At 48.7% G+C, this 23463-nt stretch overlaps 1 protein-coding gene across 1 annotated transcript in view; it reads right to left on the bottom strand.

Annotated features, from left to right (window-relative positions):
- LOC138351100 (DNA-binding protein Ets97D-like) overlaps positions 1-23463 on the bottom strand; it is a 151772-nt gene that overhangs the window by 76833 nt on the left and 51476 nt on the right. The gene's annotated exons all lie outside the window — the stretch shown is intronic.

Below are 23463 nucleotides of genomic sequence, written 5' to 3'. Positions count from 1 at the left end.
AACGAATGGCGTGTATGTAAAACATTCTTAACACTGTGTCCCGCTCCAAGACGGGGCCCCCTGTGACTGCTCTCATTATATTCAGTCGTGATTTTGCTTTCTCCTTTAGATATTGAAGGAGAAATTTGCTTGTTAAATATCATTTTAGAATCAATCCACACTCCAAGATATTGATATTGTGTAACCTACTGAAGGTCAATGTCTTTAATGCAAAGGTGCCTGTCTGGAGTGTTGCCGCCTAGTCTCATTGCCTTAGACTTCTGTGCAGATATTTTTAGCCCTAAAATGCTGCATTCAGATGTTATTTATCTAATGCACCTTGCGCTTTATTTAGAAGTGAAGGATCTGTAATGACTAATGCTATATCATCAGCATAGCTTAGCAATTAACCCTTCTGCAAATGTCATGGTAACAAGGTTTTCTATAAGGATGTTAAAAAGACTAGGACTGAGGACTCCTCCTTGTGGAGTCCCATTTTCATGCAAGTGGTAGTCCGACACTTGTCCTTGCAACTTTACTCTAGCATACCTGTGACTTAGGTAATCTTGAATCCATGCTAACATATTTCCTTTTACACCTATTTTAACTAAGGTGTGTAAAATTGCTTGTGGGCTTGCAAGTTCAAATGCTTTTTCTAGATCAAGGAAGATCACTATAGCTGGACTTGAGTTAACTGTTCCTAGTAATGTTGCTATGCAGTTGGCAGTACCTACTCCTCTAGTACTCACCTAATTGTACTCGCCTAATTGTGCTTGCGGGGGTTGAGCTTTGACTCTTTGGTCCCGCCTCTCAACTGTCAATCAACTGGTGTACAGATTCCTGAGCCTACTTGGCTCTATCATATCTACATTTGAAACTGTGTATGGAGTCAACCTCCACCACATCACTTCCTAGTGCATTCCATTTTCTAATCTGACACTGAAAAAATTCTTTCTAACGTCTCTGTGGCTCATCTGGGTACAGTACTAAGTTTCCACCTGTGTCCCCTTGTTCGTGTCCCACCTGTGCTGAAGAGTTTGTCTTTGTCCACCCTGTCCAATTCCCCTGAGAATTTTGTAGGTGGTTATCATGTCTCCCTTTACTCTTCTGGTTTTCCAGGGATGTGAGGTTCAGCTCCTTTAGCCTTTCCTCATAGCTCATTCCTCTCAGTTCCGGGACGAGCCTGGTGGCATACCGCTGGATCTTCTCTAACTTTGTCTTGTGTTTAACTAGGTATGAACGCCAGGCTGGAGTTGCATACTCCAGGATTGGTTTTACATAAGTGGTATACAGGGTCCTGAACGATTCCTTACACAAGTTTCTAAAGGCAGTTCTTATGTTGGCCGGTCTAGCATATGCCGCTGATGATATTCTTTTGATGTGGGCCTCTGGAAACAGGTTCGGTGTGATATCAACCCCCAGATCTTTCTCTCTATTTGACTCGTGCAGGATTTCACCTCCCAGATGATACATCGTGTTCAGCCTCCTGCTCTCTTCGCCTAATTTCATTACCTTACACTTTCCTGAGTTGAACTTTAGCAGCCATTTTCTAGACCATTCCTCCAGTTTGTCCAGGTCATCTTGTAGTCTCTGTCTATCTTCATGTGTCTTGATTCTTCTCATAATTTTTGCAGCATCAGCAAACATTGAGAGGAATGAGTCTATGCCCTCTGGAAGATCGTTCACATATATTAGAAACAGGATGGGTCCAAGTACTGAGCCCTGTGGGACCCCACTGGTGACATCTCGCCACTCTGATGTCTCCCCCCTCACCGTTACTCGCTGTTTCCTGCTGCTTAAGTACTACCTTATCCACTGGAGCACCTTCCCTTTTACTCCTGCCTGATGCTCCAACTTTTTTAACAGCCTTAACAGCCCTTTCACTTTAATAGTGAAGCCAAATATGTGTTTATACAGGTCTCCAGTCTTCCGCAGAAGCCTATTTAAAACCATCCATTCTGCAGTTTTACTAATGCATGATGTTAATGAAATGAGTCTGTAATTGCCAGATTCTTTTGGCTTAGGAATCGGAATGATGTCCGCTTTCTTCCAAGAGGTCGGCAGTTTGTCTTGCTGCCAAGATGCATTGATGATGTCCATGCATCCTGCAGATTGGTCTCGTGTATGTTCATATCCTCAGGTGGCGTGTATGTTGCATACCATTTTTCAAGTTCCTCTTGGTATATATTCCAATTGACCATTTTTAAATTCCACCTAGGTTGTGCAGGTGGTGTAGGAAGTCGTTCTATGTTTAGTGTTGTGACAGTAGCATAGTGGTCACTAGTGATCACCGGGTCTACTTCCCACTTTGCGCTATCCAGGCTGATATGGATATATTAGACTTTGGCATCAGTCAATGTGAATGGAGTTCTAGGCCTACCAGGGACCACGAGCCAGAACCTGGCCCTCTCAGAGCTAGGTATTGCACGAAGAGCAATAGCCTATAGAAATGCACATATGGTTATGGGGCATTCTATGTCTGCCATCGACCGGGTCAAGCACCCACAAATATGATCATCCCAAAACAAACCCCTATTCTGGTTGAAACTACTACTGAAAGTCAAACGAGAGGACAGAACTCTCCAAATGAAAATGAGCAAACGAGCATGACGTCACCACGTCGACGCACCGCTTGTCTGCACAACTTCCCCTCTCTGGGAGGGGGAAGAGGGAGCCCCAGACCCTCGCGCCTGCGATCCACCCTGCAGTTCTGAGGCTAGATATCAAAGGATGCAAAAAAATGCCGACCGGAGGGAGGGAGGGTTGCTGGGGAGCCTCCAGGTTTCACCCAGAAAATTGTGTTTCGTTACATTCAACACTGGTTTTCTGGGGGGAGCCCCTTCAGCTCCCCAGGAGCTACTTCAAAGAAAAGAAGAAGAGGGATGCACCCAGGAGGCATGCCCTACGCGCAACTCAATTCAAAAGAAAGACAACCAACGGCCCCGAAGGACCCAGCAAATGACCTGGGAACCCGAACCCAGGCACAGGGAAGAAGGGAAACCGGGGCAACCCAATGTGTGACCACGGACACAGAAGACGAGGCACACAATTATAGACCTGTATCATTGACAAGTGTAATAGTGAAAGTATTGGAAAAGCTAATCAAAACTAAATGGGTAGAACACCTGGAGAGAAATGATATAATATCAGACAGACAGTATGGTTTTCGATCAGGAAGATCCTGTGTATCGAATTTACTCAGTTTCTATGATCGAGCCACAGAGATATTACAGGAAAGAGATGGCTGGGTTGACTGCATCTATCTGGACCTAAAAAAGGCTTTCGACAGAGTTCCACATAAGAGGTTGTTCTGGAAACTGGAAAATATTGGAGGGGTGACAGGTAAGCTTCTATCATGGTTGAAAAATTTTCTGACTGATAGAAAAATGAGGGCAGGAATCAGAGGCATTGTATCGGAATGGAGAAATGTCACAAGTGGAGTACCACAGGGTTCAGTTCTTGCACCAGTGATGTTTATTGTGTACATAAATGATCTACCAGTTGGTATACAGAATTATATGAACAGGTTTGCTGATGATGCTAAGATAATAAGAAGGATAAGAAATTTAGATGATTGTCATGCCCTTCAAGAAGACCTGGACAAAATAAGTATATGGAGCACCACTTGGCAAATGGAATTTAATGTTAATAAATGTCATGTTATGGAATGTGGAATAGGAGAACATAGACCCCACACAACCTATATATTATGTGAGAAATCTTTAAAGAATTCTGATAAAGAAAGAGATCTAGGAGTGGTTCTAGATAGAAAACTATCACCTGAGGACCACATAAAGAATATTGTGCAAGGAGCCTATGCAATGCTTTCTAACTTCAGAATTGCATTTAAATACATGGATGGCGATATACTAAAGAAATTGTTCATGACTTTTGTTAGGCCAAAGCTAGAATATGCAGCTGTTGTGTGGTGCCCATATCTTAAGAAGCACATCAACAAACTGGAAAAGGTGCAAAGACATGCTACTAAGTGGCTCCCAGAACTGAAGGGCAAGAGCTACGAGGAGAGGTTACAGGCATTAAATATGCCAAAACTAGAAGACAGAAGAAAAAGAGGTGATATGATCACTACGTACAAAATAGTAACAGGAATTGATAAAATCGACAGGGAAGACTTCCTGAGACCTGGAACTTCAAGAACAAGAGGTCATAGATTTAAACTAGCTAAACACAGATGCCGAAGAAATATAAGAAAATTCACCTTCGCAAATAGAGTGGTAGACGGTTGGAACAAGTTAAGTGAGAAGGTGGTGGAGGCCAAGACCGTCAGTAGTTTCAAAGCGTTATATGACAAAGAGTGCTGGGAAGACGGGACACCACGAGCGTAGCTCTCATCCTGTAACTACACTTAGGTAATTACACTTAGGTAATTACACAAACAATGGCAGAGCGCTGCAACCGGACACAACACATGATGCAATCTTTGCCCAACCAACCAAGTAACAACCCAAGGACCCCACCGGAAAGCAGATGTCTCAATCTTCGCAGACATACACCGCCACCGCCGTCTTGGAAGGAAAGGACAGGGACGGACCCCACTGCCCTCTGCCAGTCTGGTGAGCACTGGTCACAAAGCACCAGCTTAAAGACGATGCGTCCGTGAACACATCGAGCGAGAGCTCAGGTAGGCGCCAAGGCACTGAACCCAAAAAAACCCAAAGAGGAAGCCGGCGACGCAGCAGCCGATGCAAGGTCCCCGGGGATCGAACCCAACGATCGCGAGAGAGAGGCGGAAGGGATGTCCCCGGAGGAACCAGAACAGCCGACGAAGCCAAACCCGACCTGGCAGATAGACCATCATCGCAAAGTTCAGACTCCCGCACAAACCCTTGAGCAACCGCCGGGTGACCTGGGGAGGCCCCATCCCCCCCTAGAAACAAACACATGTGGGATCACAGCCAGGAAGCTGTCCATGAGTCCCACACTAGACCCAACCAGGTCCAAACATGGGAAGGGACCAGATGGGACTTCCTCCGGTTCACCAGGAACCCGAACATGGCAAGCTGGGAAAGAACCAAATCCCTGGCGAGCAGACACGCAGACTGACTGGGAGCCCATACCAGGTAGTCGTCGAAGTAGGCCAACACCCGAACACCTAAAAGATGCAGACGGGCCACTACGACTCGGGTAAGGCGTGTGAACACGCGAGGAACCGGGTTCAACCCGAACGGGAGGCAATGAAAGAGGTAACCGAGATGCCCCACATCAAAACCGAGCCAGTCCCTGAAGCCCAGATGAGTCGGGACGTGCCAGTATGCTTCCTTGAGGTTCATGGATACCATCCAAGCAGCCGGCTCGAACAGAAGTCGGACATGGGACAGAGTAGTTATATGAAAGGAGGGGCAAGAAACCCAAGGGTTCAGACAGGACAAGTCCAGAATAAACTGCAGGTTCGCATAGTCCTGTTTCGGAACTGGGAACAGGCGGGAGACCCACCTGAGAGACGTCAAAGTTTCAACCATGCCCAAGCGCACCCACTCTGAGATGACCCGACAGATCCCAGGAGAAGAGGCCTGCCCCGTCAGCCCGGAACCCTCTGAAGGAGGAGGGGCCATAAAACGCCTCCGTAGGCCATCAGAAATGACCTGAAAAGCCCACAAATCGTGAGACCAGGTATGAGTGAACAGAGCAAGTTCCCCCCCCCCCCATCACCCCATCGTGTCAATGAGGCAAACCACAAAAGGGCCGACGCCCCTTACGATAACATGACCTGCGCACAGTGAACATTGTGCCGACCAGACGCAGACAGTTCTAAAGGCGGCGCCAGCTCCGAAACTGGCAACCGAGTCTTACCACAACGAACCCAGAGCCCTGGTATGACCCTTCCGGGAGGAACCCCCCCGGACTCCCTAGGGAACAATAAGTCCGACATAGGACAACAACTAACCGAGGCCTACCTTACCTTGAGGTTACCTCGAAGTGCTTCCGGGGCTTAGCGTCCCCGCGGCCCGGTCGTCGACCAGGCCTCCTGGTTGCTGGACTGATCAACAAGGCTGTTGGACGACGTGGCTGCTCGCAGCCTGACATACAAATCACAGCCTGGTTGATCAGGTATCCTTTGGAGGTGTTTATCCAGTTCCCTCTTGAACACTGTGAGGGGGTTGGCTATTTATGCCCCTTATGTGTAGTGGAAGCGTGTTGAACAGTCTCGAGCCTCTGATGTTGATAGAGTTCTCTCTAAGAGTACCCATTGCACCTCTGCTTTTCAACGGGGGTATTCTGCACATCCTGCCATGCTTCCTGGTCTCATGTGATGTTATTTCTGTGTGCAGGTTTGGGACCAGCCCCTCTATTATTTTCCACGTGTAAATTATTATGTATCTCTCCCGCCTGCGCTCAAGGGAGTACAGATTTAGGCTCTTTTGTCAGTCCCAGTAGTTTAGATGTTTTACCGAGTGGATTCTAGCAGTAAAGGCAGCCTACAGAAACTGCCCAACCACAGACTCTGCAAACAGCAAAGGACAAAAAGGTGAAGAAATTATAACCAGGGACCAAGCAGATTCCAAAGAGGAGGCGAACACAACCTACTGACAAGGGAGACGCGCAGCGAAAAACCGCGATGCCTCATCCCACAGGATCAGCGCAAATAGCTTCAGCAGCGCAGATGACGCATGAGCCGCCAAGACCAAGGCACCAGACCCAGGAACAGCCCTAAACGACTCTACATCCTCCGCAAGCCAATCTGAAGACAGCTCCAGGAGATAAAAGAAACGCAAGACCTCAGCCAGCAGGCCACGAGCGCACAAGACCTCAGCCACCAGCATAACCAACAGGGAGGGAACTTGCATGTGAAGCTGAACCGTGTCAACATCCTGCAGAAGAGCAGGGGCGAACAAACACACATTGAGGTGCTCGAAGTCACCACCCAGGTAAACCTGGACCGTCGTCAACGCCTCGCGCCACTCAAGCGTGTGGGTACAACAGAAAGTACTCCAAGCCTCCAACGACAACAACGGGTAGTCAACAAGCCAGGAGGACTTCGGAACATCATAATGCACCCAGTATGAAGACGAAGACCCAAAGGGAGACGTTATCCCCTGAAGGGATAACGGATAACTGGTTTTTTCTGCCCGCCGAGTGGGGCTTGGTGTTAGGAGAGGGGGTTCTCTTTTGCTCCCTCTGCGTACGAGTTGGATTTGGTGTCCACCCCTCTCCGGTTCCGTGATCCTGCGGGTTCTTCAGTTACGTTTTTCTGGAGGTTTCTGGCTTCCCACATCTCGTCTTCTGAGGTGTGGGAGGCCTTGGCGGCTTACCTCCTGCGCGACCCGGATTATGCTTTGGCGATGGATCCGCGTTCCTTCGTGTACGGCTCTTGTAGTTCATACTGGGTTCGTTATGAAGTTCCGGAGTCGTCCTGGTTGGCAGACTGTCCCCTTTTCTCGTTGGAGGCTTGGCACACGTTCCGTCGGTCCCGCGCACTCGAGTGGCGAGAGAGACTGTCGACGTTTCAGGTTTTCCTGGGGGGGCGACTTCGAGCATCTCAATGCTCGTTTGTTCGCCCCTGCCCTTCCGCAGGATGTTGGTGTCATGCAGCTTCACGTGCAGGTTCCTTTCCTTTCGGCTACCTTGATTGCGGAGGATTCGCATACTCGTGGCCTGCTTGTTTCGGCCCTGCCTTTCTTTTCCATCTTTGAGCTGTCCTCGAACTGGCTTGAGTTGGATGTGGGGTGTTTGGGGCTGCTGCCAGGTCCGGTGCGCTGCCTTCTGCGGTGCAGGTGTCGTCTGCTGTGTTGAAGCTCTTCACGCCACTCCTGTGTGATGCGGTTTCGCGGTTCTATGCTTCTCGTCTCGTGTGTCAGTAGGCGGTGCCGACTTCTTCCTTGGATTCCGCTTGGGCCCTGACTCTTCGGTTGACTTTGCCTTTTTGTCTGTTGCTGTTTGCCGAGTCTGCTGTGGTGCAGTACCTGCAGGCAGCCTTGGTTAGTTGTCGGCCTATGTCTGAGTTGTTGTTACCCCGGGGGTTCGTGGGGGGCCTTCCCAGAAGGGTCGTGCCAGGGATCAGGGATCTTTTTGTCGTGGCAGGCCATTGGTGCTAGATTTGGGGCAGGCGCAGCTTCCGGTTCCAGCTGTTTGTGGTCGGTGTGGGGATTGCCCTCTTCGCCGCTTGAGTTCTCGCAAGGCACGTTGGCTCTTTCGCAGTTTGTCACATTGACGGGGCGATGGGGGGGGGGGGCACGCCCCATTTGCTTGTGCTTGGTCCCACGATTCGTGGGCTATTCGGATCGTTTTGTGCGGCCTGTGGTGGCATTGGGTGGCTCTTCCTCCCTTAGGGGGTTCGGGGCTGGTGGGCCAGACCTCTTCTCCTGCATTTTTGTCGGGTCATCTCTGAGTGGGTTCGCTTGGGCAGGGTCGAAATGAAGGCGTCCCTCAGGTGGGTTTCCCACCTGTTTTTGGTCCCGAAATGGGACTGTGCGGACCTCTGGTTCATTCTGGACTTGTCCCGTCTGAACCCATGGGTTTCTTGCACCTCTTTCAGGAAGACTACTTTATCCCAGGTCCGTTTTCAGTTGGAGCCGGGCGCTTGGGTGGAGTCCCTGGACCTCAAGGATGCGTATTGGCACATCCCGGGTTCACCCAAGGTTCAGGGACTGGCTCGGTTTTGTTGTGGGGCATCAAGCTTACCGCTTTCGCTGTCTTCCCTTCGGGTTGAATCTGGAGCCTCGCATTTTCACACGCCTTACTCGGATCATGGTGTCCCCCCTGCATCTGTTAGGTGTTTGGATTCTAGCCTACCTCAATGACTGGCTGGTTTGGGCTCCCAGCTAGTCCGCGTATCTGCTCGCCAGGGATTTGATTCTTTCTCAGCTCGCCGGGTTTGGGTTTTTGGTGAACTGGAGGAATTCCCATCTGGTTCCCTCTCAGGTTTGGTCTTAGCTGGGTCTGGTTTGGGACGCTCGCACCGCTTCCTTGTCTCTGCCTCCGGCGGCTCTGCTTCGCCTGCGGTCCCGCCTTCGCCTGTTCTGAGGGGTTCCCAGGTCACGCGGAGGTTGCTCAAGCATTTGTGTGGGAGCCTGAACTTTGCCATGATAGTCTTCCCACCGGGTCGGGTGTGGCTTCGTCGGCTGTTCTGGTTCCTTCGGGGACGGCCCTTCCTCCTCTCTTGCGATCGTTGATACCTGGTTGATGGGGTTCTGGGAGTTCTTCTACTTTCCAAGCCCGGCCCGAGGCCAGGCTTGACTTGTCAGAGTTTGGTCCACCAGGCTGTTGCTTGGAGCGGCCCGCAGGCCCACATACCCACCACAGCCCAGTTGGTCCGGAACGTCTTTTAGAAAACAGTCTAGTTTTCTCTTGAAGATGTCCATGGTTGTTCCGGCAATATTTCTGATGCTCGCTGGGAGGACGTTGAACAGCTGCGAACCTCGGATGTTTATACAGTGTTCTCGGATTGTGCCTATGGCACCTCTGCTCTTCACCGGTTCTATTCTGCATTTTCTTCCATATCGTTCAATCCAGTACGTTGTTATTTTACTTTGTAGATTAGGGACCTGGCCTTCCAGTATTTTCCATGTGTATATTATTTGGTATCTCTCTCGTCTCCTTTCTAGTGAGTATATTTGGAGAGCTTTGAGACGATCCCAATAATTTAGGTGCTTTATCGCGTCTATGCATGCCTTACATGTTCTCTGTATTCCCTCAATTTCAGCAATCTCTCCTGCTCTAAAGGGGGAAGTGAGTACTGCACAGTACTCGAGATGGGACAACACAAGTGACTTGAAGAGTACAACCATCGTGATGGGATCCCTGGATTTGAAAGTTCTCGTAATCCATCCTATCATTTTTCTGGCTGACGCAATATTTGCTTGGTTATGCTCCCTAAACGTTAGATCGTCGGACATCATTATTCCCAAATCCTTGACATGCTGTTTACCTATTATGGGCAGATTCGATTGTGTTTTGTACCCAGTAGTATGTTTCAGGTCCTCATTTTTGCCGTACCTGAGTACCTGGAATTTATTGCTGTTAAACATCATATTATTTTCTGCTGCCCAGTCGAAAACTTTGTTGATATCTGCTTATAATTTTTCCATATCTTCAGCAGAGGTAATTTTCATGCTGATTTTTGTGTCATCTGCAAAGGATGACATGAAGCTGTGACTTGTATTTTTATCTATATCTGATATGAGAATAAGGAACAGCAGTGGTGCAAGGACTGTACCTTGAGGTACAGAGCTTTTAACTGCGCTTGGACTTGATTTTATTTGATTGACTGTTACTCTTTGTGTTCTGTTCGACAGGAAATTGAGTATCCAGCGTCCTACTTTACCAGTTATTCCCATTGACCTCATTTTGTGTGCAATCACTCTATGATCACATTTGTCGAATGCCTTTGCAAAGTCTGTGTATACTACATCTCCATTTTGCTTTTCTTCTAGAGCTTCTGTGATTTTGTCATAGTGATTAGAGTAGAGTAACTGTGACAGACAGGATCTTCCTGCTCTAAATCCATGTTGTCCTGGGTTGTTTAACTCATTTTCCATAAAACTAGAAATTTGATTCCTAATCACTCTTTCAAACATTTATTATGTGTGATGTTAGTGCAACTGGCCTATAATTTTTTGCCAAGGCTTTACTTCCCCCTTGTGCAAAGGAGCTATATCTGCAGATTTAAGTGCTGCTGGTATCTCCCCTGTATCTAGGCTCTTTCTCCATATTACGCCGAGTGCTCGCGTTACTGGTATTTTACATTTCTTTATGAATATTGAATTCCATGAGTCAGGCCCAGGAGCTGAGTGCATGGGCATATTGTCAATTTCTCTTTCAAAGTCTTCCAAGTTCATGTTAATATCCGTTATATTATCTGCAGCTTGAATGTCATTCATAAAGAAGCTGTCTGGGTCATCAACTTTCATGTTGTTTATTGGTGTGCTAAACATAGCCTCATACTGGCTTCTTAGAATTTCACTAATTTCTTTGTTGTCCTCTGTGTACGTACCTTCAGTTGTAATTAAAGGTCCAATACTGGTGGAGGTTTTTGATTTTGATTTAGCATATGTGAAAATATATTTTGGATTTTACTTTATCTCTAACTTTTCTTTATCTATTTATCTTTTTCTTTCTTTATCTTTTCTTTATCTCTTTATAGGGAGCCGGCCGGCCAAGCAGACAGCACGCTGGACATGTGATCCTGTGGTCCCTGGTTCGATCCCGGGCGCCGGTGAGAAACGATGGACAGAGTTTCTTTCACCCTATGCCCCTCTTATCTAGCAGTAAATAGGTACCTGGGAGTTAGTCAGCTGTCATGGGCTGCTTCCTGGGGGTGGAGGGCTGGTCGAGGACCGGGCCGCGGGGACACTAAAGCCCCGAAATCAACTCAAGATAACCTCAGAAGAAATTCTGTTCCAATTCCATTTGCTCAGCCTCATATGATCGCTTCAACGTTTGTTCTATTTCTTTGATCTCCCTGTTTAGCTTTATTTTCCTTGCTTGTGATAGTCGTGTATGCCCAAGCATTTTCGTTATTTTTTTCCTTCTCCTGTACAGTCTTCTGCGTTCTCTTTCTAGAGTGATCCTCTTTCTGACCCTCCTCACAGGCACGTGCTTCAGGCAGATCTTGTATGCTTCAGCTGTCAGTTGTTCTATTCCCTGTAATTACCTAAGTGTAATTACCTAAGTGTAGTTACAGGATGAGAGCTTGTGGTGTCCCGTCTCCCCAGCACTCTGTCATATAATGCTTTGAAATTACTGACGGTTTTGGCCTCCACCACCTTCTCACTTAACTTGTTCCAACCGTCTACCACTCTGTTTACAAAAGTGAATTTTTGTATATTTCTCCGGCAGCTTTGTTTCGTTAGTTTAAATCTATGACCTCTTGTTCTTGAAGTTCCGAGTCTCAGGAATTCTTCCCTATCAATTTTATCTATTCCTGTTACTATTTTGAACGTAGTGATCATATCGCCTCTTTTTCTTCTATCTTCTAGTTTTTGCATATTTAATGCCTCTAATCTCTCCTCGTAGCTCTTGTCCTTCAGTTCTGGGAGCCACTTAGTGGCATGTCGTTGCACCTTTTCCAGTTTGTTGATGTGTTTCTTAAGATATGGGCACCATACAACCGCTGCATATTCCAGCTTTGGTCTAATAAAAGTTGTGAACAATTTCTTTAGTATTTCTCCATCCATGTATTTAAAAGCAATTCTAAGGTTAGAAAGTGTAGCATAGGCTCCTCGCACAATGTTCTTAATGTGGTCCTCAGGTGACATTTTTCTATCTAAAACCACCCCTAGATCCTTTTCTTTATCAGAATTCTTAAAAGATTTCTCACATAATTTATAGGTTGTGTGGGGTCTATGTTCTCCAATTCCACATTCCATAACATGGCATTTATTCACATTAAATTCCATTTGCCAAGTGTTGCTCCATATACTTATTTTGTCCAGGTCTTCTTGAAGGGCATGACAATCATCTAAGTTTCTTATCTTCCCTATTATCTTAGCATCATCAGCAAACATGTTCATGTAATTGTGTATTCCCACTGGTAGATCGTTTATGTAGACAATGAACATTACCAGTGCAAGAACTGAACCCTGAGGTACTCCACTCGTGACATTCCTCCAATCCGATACCTTGCCTCTGATTATGGCCCTCATTTTTCTGTCAGGAAATTTTTCATCCATGTTAGTAGCTTACCTGTCACTCCTCCAATATGTTCCAGTTTCTAGAACAACCTCTTATGGGGAACTCTGTCGAAAGCCTTTTTTAGGTCCAGATAGATGCAGTCAACCCAACCATCTCTTTCCTGTAAAAATTTTGATAACCTAGCAAACCCAGCTCCCCTGTGTGGGAGTTTCGTTGCTTAAGTTTCGTCTCCCATTGAATGGTTGCAAGGTCTACATTCATTTTTTCCCAGTCGATCCTCTTATTGTTAAAATTAAATTGATTGAATATTCCTTCTCGCTTGTTGGGTCTTAGACCTACTACCGTTATTTATGCTAGTTCGCACTTCAATGAGCTTATGGTCCGAGTACGTAGTATCAGAGATTGTAATGTCTCTGATTAGGTCATCATTGTCTGTGAATAGCAAGTCTAGTGTGTTTTCGTTCCTAGTTGGGTCTGTGATCTGTTGATTGAGCGAGAATATGTCACAAAATCTCAAAAGTTCTCTGACCTGTGGTTGGTTATTTCCCGGGTCATTCCCTGCTATGATATTTGTGTTTACCATTCTCCATCTTAAACTTGGTAAATTGAAATCTCCAAAGAAGACAATATCTGGAGCTGGGTTTGCTAGGTTATCAAGCATGTTCTCTATTTTGTGCATCTGCTCTGTGAATTCCTCAACCGTTGTATCTGGCGGTTTATATATTAGAATAATAATTAGGTATATTTTTTCTACCTTAATTCCAAGTACCTCTACCATCTCATTAGTTGAGTTTAGTAGCTCTGTGCATACCAGGTCCTCTTTTAATATACAGACCTACTCCTCCATTTGACTTATTTTCTCTATCACATCTATATAAATTATAATTTGGAATCCAGATTTCACTATCAATGTAATCTTTCGTATGAGTTTCCGTGAATGCCCCAAATATTGAGTTTGACTCTAAAAGGAGGCCATTTATGAACTTCACTTGATTTCTTGACTTTGATTTTAGACCTTGAATGTTGGCAAATATGAATGATTGTCCATATTGTGTGTCACTTCTGGAAGGTTTTGGTAGTTCCCCCTCCTCTCCATTGGGTTCGTCCTCCGGGGGCTTTGCGTCGGTTGCTGCAGCGCTGGCTTCCTCTTCAGGTTTTTTGGGTTCAGTGCCTTGGCGCCTGCCCAAGCCCTTGCTCGATGTGTACACGGACACGTCGTCTCTTGGCTGGGGTTTTGTGACCAGTACTCACCAGGCAGGCCAGGGGCGGTGGGGTCCATCCTTCCATCGGGCTAACAGCATGGTCCAGGAGTTCAGGGCAGTGTGGATGTCACTTTGGAGGGTTCAAGTTGCTCGCAAATCGACGATCCGGCTCCATTCGGACTACTTCCTGGTGGTTCATTGCCTGAACCGAGGGGGTTCGATGCAGTCTTTGGTTCTTTGGGGCTGGTCGCTTCGGGTGACTCGTCTGCCGAGTTCTCGGGGTTTGGCTCTCCTGGCTGTTCATGTTCGGGAGGGGCTGTCCAACGTTTTGACGGACGGCCTGTCTTGTTACCTTCCCCTTTCCACAGAATGGACGGTCAACGCAGACTCTTTCAGTTGGCTGTGCCAGACGTTCAGGACTCTGAACGTGGATGTCTTTGAGTCGGCGTGGTCGAGGCATCTCCCGGTATACGTGGTGCCCTTCCCCGACTGCAAGGCCATTGGGGTCGACGCCCTCAGGCAGGACTGGGCGAGGTGGGGTTACCTTTACCTCTTTCCCCCGGTTCAGCTGTTGCCATAGGTCCTGGCTCACTTGGAGACTTACCAGGGAAGAGTTGTCCTTCTGGCTCCTTGGTGGCCGACCAGCCTTGGTTTCAGGCGCTGCTTGCTCGGTTTCCAAATCCGAGGGTCTTCCTGCGACTCCGCCTCTTTCAGCAGATTGGTCCAGTCTGGTACAAGGCTGGTTCGGCCTCGTACCGGGCCAAAGTACCAGGAAGTACGGGTACCGGGTACAGACTGGGAAGTACCACAAGCACTTCTCGAGTCTTCGCATCTGGAGTTTTTGACTCGGTTTATCATCAAAGGGATGGTGCGTAGGTGGTGTCGTTGTTGGTCTCCCACCTGCGTGCTTCGTCTCGGCTGCAGTATGAAGTTTCCTGGCGGTCCTTCCGGTTCTTCCTACCACTGCGTAGGTGCTCTTCTGTTTCTGATAGGGTTGTTCTGTCCTTTCTCTCTTGATTGTTCCAGGACCATCATCTTATGCCCAATACTGTAACCTCGTATCATGCAGCGCTGGCGGAGCCGCTTCAGCTTGTTTTCGGTGTTGATGTTACTTCTGCCCCGTTCCGCAAGCTGTCTTGGGCGTTGTTTCACCTCCGGCCTGCTCATGCACCTCCTGAGCCGTCCTGGTCCTTGGACTGGGTGCTCTCACTTCACTCTTCTCCTCGGTTTGTTGTGGACCCTTCCGTTCGGGATTGTTTTTCTAAAGCTCATTTCCTGATGGCTTTGGCTTCTGGGGGTCAGGTAGGGGATATTCCTGCTCTCCTCCGGCGCAGGGGTTTCTGCTCCTTTGGTCCTGGTGGTCATTTTGTTCAGTTGCAGCCGTCTCCTTTTCTAACTATGAATGAAACAGCTGCGTTTCGGACGGGGCCTTGGGTTGTTGATGCTTGGTTGGTCAGGCCGGGGGTGCATCTTGTGTTGCGTCTGGTTGCAGCCCTCCGTTGTTATTTGTGCGCCACGGCTTCGGCAACCTGGGATGTGCTTTGGGTTGACCCGGTTTCCCTTCTTCCCTGTTCCCGGGCTCGGGTCTCTCAGGTTGCTCGCAAGGTTAAGTCTAGCCAGCCTGCGGTTCATTCCCGTGCCCACGACGTTTGTAAGTTTGCGGCTTTGGCTGCCGTTTTAGGCAACATGTCTTGGGTTGACATTCGGGCGCGAAGCATGACGAAGGGGAATAACAGTAGCCCATGAAAAATTTCAACACGAGACAGCACGAAACAATAGGTGTAAATTGGGTAAGTTTTATATTTTAAGAAAAAGACCTGGGTAAATATTGGTTCGGTAACAGGGGTGAACGCTATGCTACATGATAGTTCACACTCTGTGTTGCTTCCTTGGTTCATACGAATGGGTGATGACGGATTTCATCCATTCCTAAGCTAAATAAACAATCCGCAGGCCGTTCTGAATATTAATGGATGTTACAGCCACAATGGGTCGCAACTGGGTTTTTTACTGGAGGAACCACAGTTCTAGTATCCGACCCCAAGTTAGTAGTGGCTTTCAAAGAGTGAGCTTGGTAATGCAAGTAAAACACAATGGGGGAGATGCAAGGAATACGACACTTCATCAATTATCAATATATTCACATAAGTACTTTCCCATCACCTTATATAGAATTATAAAGGGAGTATTACTACACTGGATATATACACAAGTGTCGCTCTCATAGGACACTAAGCGCTCCTCGATGCTCATGCGATGCAGTCTTGTCAACTTCTATGTTTCCTCAACACACAGTACCATCCTCAACCAGTACTGGGAACACCAACGAGCCTACCCTAGCCACGGGCCAGCCTATACAGTCTCACTAGGTGCTCCTTGCAAACGCCCACAATCACTCTCCAGCCTGGTGCTGGCAGAGAACATCAGCCTCGCGCTACTGGGCCTCTTCACGAACACATACAAGGGTAGCTAACCCCTGGCAAGGAGCTTCTTGCAACTAGCTAGTTACACTCCTCCGTAGCACCTTACTGTCAGTCGTCTCTTCCTCTAGCCAGTCTCGGGATACACCGAATTCTGTCACTGCCACTTCACAGGCAGACAGCAGACACTACACAGTCCCTCTTCGGCAGCGGCTCACTGCTCACGTAAAGCAGAATGGAGTAGAGAGATATAGGCTGCCTTGGGTAGACTGACTGTCGTCGTACCACAGCAGCCCTACGTCACCTCTGTGGATACAGATACGTCATCAGTAAACTAGCCAGCACTAGGACCCTAGGAATACGACACTTGCAAGGAATTTGACCCCCTTTGGAGGTCGAACAGGGTCCTGGCTGCTCGCTACCTGGTAAATGTTCCGGGGCCAGGTAGGGCCTGTGTTGCCTTGGGTCAGTGGTTGCAGCCAGTTGTCTCGACTTCACGTTGAGGAATGAGGATGAACAGCCTCCCGGGGAAAGTCCCTGTTTTTCCTTATCTTTGGATAGCTAGCTCCGGGGAGCCGACAGGGCTCTCCCCAGAAAAGTGTTTAATGTAATGAAACGCCATTTTCTGGGCGAGTCCCGGAAGCTCCCTGGCATCCCTCCCTCCCTCCAGTCGGTGGTGTTTTTCATGCTTTTTGACATCCAGTCTAAAAACTGTGGGTTGGGTCGCCGTCGGATGGGTCTGGGACTCCCCCTTCTCCCTCCCGGGGAGAGGGGGTGGTTGTGCAGACGGCGGCAGTGGCGACATGATGACGTCATGCTAGTTTGCTAATTTTTATTTCGGGAGATCTGTCCACCTGTTCGGCTTTTGGTTCCAATAATTTTAACAGAATAGGGGTTTGTTTGGGGCGCCTACCTTTCTGGGTGCCTGTCCCAGTTGATGGCAGACAGGATGCTCCCAACCACAGGTGGGGATCTCTACAGGCCATTGCTCCTCGTGCCTCTCTAGAGGGGGCCAGGTTCTGGCTTGTGGTCCCCAGTAGGCAGAACTCCATGCATTGACTGATGCTAGACAGATATACATATCCATCCAGCCTGGATAGCTCCAAGGAGCTTCTGAGACTCACCCAGGAAATAGCATTTCATTACATTCAACGCTGTTTTTTTTTTTTACCTGCTAACACTGTTCACCATGCAGTAAACAGGTATCCGGTTGTTAGTAAGTAAGAAAGTAATTATCAAAAGAAGGCACCAAACCGGGAAGGCTATGTAGCACCATCAAATGTGCGGGATAATCAGAGGGCGCTAAATATCACCAAGGATGCCAATACGAGAACAGAAACGCATAAGGGAAACGATATCAAAAGCATTCCAGTCACCAAGAATACTACTGAGAGACAAGCGACCGCGGGGAATGGTCGAAAAACAAGACACACGCTCGTCCCGGAAATCAGGACATTCAACAAGGATATGCACGACCATAAGAGGGACAATGTAAATAGGACAATAAGGAGCAGGGCGGCGCTCCATCAAGTGACCATGAGTTAAGCGAGTATGGCCAATACGCAACATCGCCAGAGCCGTTTCCCATCGGCAGTTACGGTGGTAGGAGGACAGTCATAAGGACACACAACTTTTAAGAGTACGTAGTTTGTTACCAGTAACAGACGACCAACAAGCCTGCCAACGGGTAAGGATAGAGGAATGGATAACCGGGTAAAAGTCGGAATAAAGAATACCTTTACGTGAGATGGGACAAGAGCGGACAGCTTCCCTGGCAGCAGCATCCGCACGCTCATTTAAAGACACACCAATATGGCTGGGAACCCAACAAAACTCAACCGACTTAAATTTACTGTGAACAAGAAACAGCCAATGCTGGATCTCAACAACCACTGGATGAACCAGATTAAAGGACCTGAGAGCCATGAGGGCACTATGAGAGTCAACAACAACTACAAAGGAAGATTAACAACGAGAAAGCAGGAAACGAAGAGCATAGAAAATAGCTTAAAGCTCCGCTGTGAAGATGCTAGTCTCCAGAGGTGAGCGACACATATAGGTGCAATCAGGAAAAACAACAGAGTAGCCAACACTGCCTGCAGACTTAGATCCATCGGTGAAGACGGAAACGGAACGGGAGTGAGAAGAAAAGTGCTCAAGGAAAAGGCGTTTGAGAACCGTAGGAGGGGTAAAAGCTTTAGTGATGCGGGTCAAGGATGTACAAAACTGTGGAAGGGGGACTCTCCACGGGGGCAAAGAAGGAACAACAGGAGGAGAAATATTAGAAATACGAACGGAAAGAGAGTCCTGTAAGCGAGATAACTGGATAAAGAGGGAGGTGGTGAAGAGGAACAGGAACTGCAGGAGGGGTAAAAGTTAAAGCACGACAGAGGCGAGAGGAAGGATGTTGCAAGGGCCGCATAAGATAGTGAAGACAGTAGTGATCCCGGCGGTCCAGGAGAGACAGGAAGCCAGTGTCAACATACAAGCTGAGGACGGGAGTCGAACGAAAGGCACCAGAAATGAGGCGCAACCCAGTATGGTGCAAAGCATCAGGACAGCGAAGAGTAGAAGGAGAAGCAGACGAGTAAGCAGGGCAACCATAATTGAGCTTAGACAGGATAAGAGAGAAATGTAAAGCAAGGAGAATGCGCCTATCCGCTCCCCAAGAAGTATGGGACAATACTAGAAGGAGGGTAAGGGCCTTAGAGCACTCAATACGGAGGTAAGAAATATGAGGAGACCAAGACAAACGAGTGTCAAAGAATAACTCCAAAAGCTTCGCGGAATCTTTGTACTCAAGGGGATGATCATAAAGTGACAAAGAGGGATGAAGAACGATCCGTTTCTGAGTAAAAGTTATGGCACAAGTCTTAGTAGTAGAGAACTTGAAGCCATGATCGGTGGCCCAAGACGACACAGCATCAATCGCAAGTTGAAGCCGGCGTTGAAGGAGAGGCGAATCATCACCCTGACAGCAATGGGTAAGAACATCGACATAGAGAGTGGAGAAGACACCTGAAGGAAGTGAGGAAAGAAGATCATTGAGGGCAACCAGAAAAAAAAAAAGAGTAGTGCTCAGAACACTACCCTGGGGCACACCTTCGTATTGCTGAAAAGAGGCAGAGAGAGCGGTACCAAGCCTCACCCAATAGGAACGATGAGAGAAGAAGCTTTGGAGAAAGAGAAGGAGATTCCCTTGAAGGCCAAAAGAATGATGTTGGGACAGAATATGATATCGCCAAGTGATGTCGTAAGCCTTTTCCAGGTCAAAAAGGACGGCAACAACGGAGGTCTTCACAGCAAAAGCAGTACGAATATAGACCTCCAAGTTCACCAGGACATCTGTTGTGCTGCGGCACTTGCGGAAACCAAATTGAGAAAGGGAGAGGTGATGGTGTTCCAAGAACCACATCAGACAAACGTTAACTATATGTTCAAAGAGTTTGCAGATACAACTTGTGAGGGCAATAGGGCGAAAGTCCGTAGGGGATGTTCCCAGAGACCCTGGTTTGCAAACAGGGAGGTCAATGGCATCGAGCCAGTCCTCAGGGACTGATGACGACTCCCAGATCCGATTATATGGACTCGGTAAATACTGAGACATGTATGAATTGAGATAGCGAAGCATCTCATAATGAATGCCATCGGAGCCCACCGCCGTAGAACCGCAGAGGGCCAGGGCAGACCGAAGTTCAGCGAGAGAGAAGGGATCGTTATAGGGAAGGCGAAGATGAGTACAGAAATCCAAAGGACAAGATTCAAGGACAGGTTTACAAAGAAGGAAAGATTGGGGAAGATGAAAACCAGAGCTAACATTAGAAAAGTGGGAACCCAGTTCGGTAGTGACCTGCAACGGGTCCGCCACATGAGTACCACTGAGGTGAAGGACCTGTGAGACATCGGGAATGAACTTACTCACTATCTTGCGGATACGCTTCCAGATCTGTGGCAGAGGAGTTTCGGACGTAATGGTGGAGACATAGGATGCCCAACAATTACGTTTAGCCGTACAGATGGCCCTACAGGCCACCGCACTTGCCTTCCGAACGAAAAGAAAAGAATTGGCTGTCTGCCGGCGGCGGTGTCTCTTCCAGGCTGCACGCTTACAGCGGACAGCCCGAGCACAGTCTGTATTCCACCAGGGAACGCACTTCCGTGGGTCCTGAGAGGAAGAGCGAGGAATAGAGCGGAGGGCAGCGTTGAAGATGGTGTCATTAAAAAGGAGGAGAGAGCGAGGGAGAGGCAGAAGGGAGAGGTCAGAGAGAGCAGCACTGAGGGTAAATAGGTTCCAGTCTGCCTTAGCAAACTGCCACCTAGGGAAGGAGAGGGGAGGGTGAAAAGAGAAAAAGGTAAGAAGTATGGGGAAATGGTTACTGCCATGGAGGTCATCAAGAACCTGCCACTTGAAATCTAAGTAAACAGAGGACGAACAAAGAGAAAGATCAAGACAGGAAAGGGTGCGAGTGCGAGAGTCCAAATACATGGGCTCACCAGAATTCTAAAGAGACAGGAAAGAAGAGAGGATGAATGGCTCAAGAAGGCGACCTCGGGTGTTCGTCAGAATATCACCCCCAAAGGGAATGACGACAATTAAAATCACCTAGCAGGAACACATGCTCCGGCAAGGAGTCCAGTAGGTGTTTCAGATCGGGAAGGGAAAGCAGGACACTCGGGGGGGGGAGATAAATGGAACAAACGGTGTACCATTTCCTCAAAAAGATACAAGCAGCAGAACAATGTAGAGGCAAAGGAAAAAGTAATTGGACAAAGGAGACATCCGAGCGAATCAAGAAAGCAGAGGAGTTAGGAGCCCCAGCAACAGCAGGGGGGGGGGGAAGAGAAAGGAATAGCCACGAAAGCGACCAGGACGAGCACCAAGCATTGGCTCCTGGAGACAGACACAAAGGGGCAAAAACCGCGAAATCATAAGCTGGAGTTCGAGGAAATTGGCATAATAACCTCGAACGTTCCATTGAAAAATAAATATCGATGAGAAGAGGAAGGACATCAACAGAGAACAACGAAGAAACAAAGGTGAAAAGGGAACACAGCATGTTAAAGAAGTGCAGGGTCAGGGTCAGGGTCAGCAAAGTCAGGATTAGGGGGCATGAGTAAACTGAGTAAAAAAGTAGGGAAGGTAGCTAGAGGACCAACCAGAGGCGGACGAGTAGGGTCTGGAGGAGGAAGAGGGGGGATAATCGAGGGTCAAGGAAAGCAGCAGGAGGGGCAGAAACCAGGGGACGCACCTCAGCAAGGGCACCAAGCGGTGGCTAAAGATACCTCCATAGCAGGAACAGGGGGCGTAACCACCGAAACGGGAGGGGACGGAGCGAGAGTGTCAGAAGTAGGGGGTGAGGAAGAAAGCGAAGCCTTTTTACCCACTGGGGAGGAGGAGAGGAGAGGAGCCAGGCTTACGCTTCTGACTTGGAGCGACCGGTGTCCCAGCAACTACGTACCGGGCAACGGATTCCAGCATCTCAACAGGAGAAGCTGAACGAGAGCACACACGACGGCCGTTAGGAGAGCGATGGACATCAGCCCGCACCGACAGGCGGCGGGGAGAGTCAGTAGATGGAGGAGAAGGATGGGAAGGAGGATCGGAGGAAGACGAGGAAGAAGACACAGGAGACATGACAGACCGGGTAGAAAGAAGGGGAATCCCAGACAGAGGACCAGGAGGGGGATCCTTCGGGACAGAACTCAAAGGAACAGAGGAGGGGACAGTGAGCGTATCAGGGTCCAAGGCCCGGAAACGGTTGTGGGTTCGAGGAAGGTGGGAAGGACGAGGAGAGGAAGAGCGCAACACGCGAGCATAAGAGACACTAGCATAAGACGGGAGCCAGCGAACCTGGCGCCTCGCCTCAGGAAAAGATAAACGCTCCCGGTGCTTCAAGGTGAGGACGGCTGCCTCAAGCTTATAATGGATACACGCACGGGAGAAGGTAGGATGGGTCACACCGCAGTTGAGGCAGCGAACCTGGGGAGAAGTGCACTCCGACTTAGAGTGACCTTCTCCCCCACACAAAGGACAGAGAGAGACAGTCCCAGAGCAGTGGAGGGCACCATGCCCAAACCTCCAGCACTTGTTACAGAGCCTAGGAGAAGGAATGTACTCCTGGACAGAGCACCTGGCACCAGCAAGAATGATAGACAGTGGAAGGGTCCTACCAACAAAGGTAATCTTCACAACCCGAAGGGGTTGACGGCGATGACCACGAGAGGACGAGTAAACGTATCTACCTGGAGGACAAAATGGCCTTGGGCATGGAGGATATGCCGAATATCATGGTGGCAGTCCTGCAGATTCCGAACACCGGTTGCAACATGGGGCGGGAGGAAAATAGTGTCAACACTGGCATTCAACCGAGTGTTCTTGGAGACCCAAACAGGGGTCTCACCAAGGCAGGACAAGGCAGCCAAGTGGGATGTAGCATCCTGGTAGCATCCTGAGGAGCAGCAGCAACAACACGAGTACCGAGACGAGTAGGGTTGAAGGTAACAGAGGCATCTACGGAATTAACAAGATGCCGATGGAGGGAGAAATCGTCAGGAGGCGCAGAATCAAGAGGGAGGAGATCAAAGTATTTGGCCCACGAAGCGGGACCAAACAAGGCCTGATACGCATCAGTACGGGAAGGAATCGAGCGATTGCGGCCATGTCGAGGACAGCATTGAGAACCCCCAGAGAGAGGGGGGGGGTTAAAAGGCGTAGTAGTCACTACTAGAGACTGAGCCGTGCCAGGGGACGAGGTGGTCACCACTGGGGGCTTGGGGCTCGACCCAACTACAGAGGAGGGAGGGGAGCCGAGGGGAGTAGTCAGAGAGGTCAAAGGAGGCGCAAGGTCAGGGCTCAATGTAGCGGGGGCTACAGAGCCCGGTCTTCCAACACGATCCGACTCAGGGGCTTGGTCACCCACCCCACGAGCCTGAGAAGGTAAAAGAGGAACAGTATGCAACATAGGTACAAAAAGGAAAAACATTCATTCACGAATGTGCCCTCATACCCACCATGGAGCCACAATTAGAGGCAGGGCACCCAACAAGAAGCTATCGCCGATCATGCCGGGGCTCCCTAGGGGTGCATTGTGGGTATACGCCCCACAAACGCCACCTTAACACTTTCGCGCACCCAGCCCGCCACCCCTCAACTATGCGTAGTGGGTCCCAGCGTTTCACGGGAGCGCTCGTTAATTCTGAAAAGTGTATACTCTCTTCAACTTTGTCACCTCAATTCTCGTCCTACGAGATTAAATTTGGTATCATTGTGT

This window comes from Procambarus clarkii, chromosome 5 (assembly GCF_040958095.1).
Source record: "Procambarus clarkii isolate CNS0578487 chromosome 5, FALCON_Pclarkii_2.0, whole genome shotgun sequence".
Classification (NCBI taxonomy): Eukaryota; Metazoa; Arthropoda; class Malacostraca; order Decapoda; family Cambaridae; genus Procambarus; species Procambarus clarkii.
The sequence above is the reverse complement of the archived record's forward strand: the minus strand, read 5'-3'. Positions and strand labels throughout refer to the sequence as shown.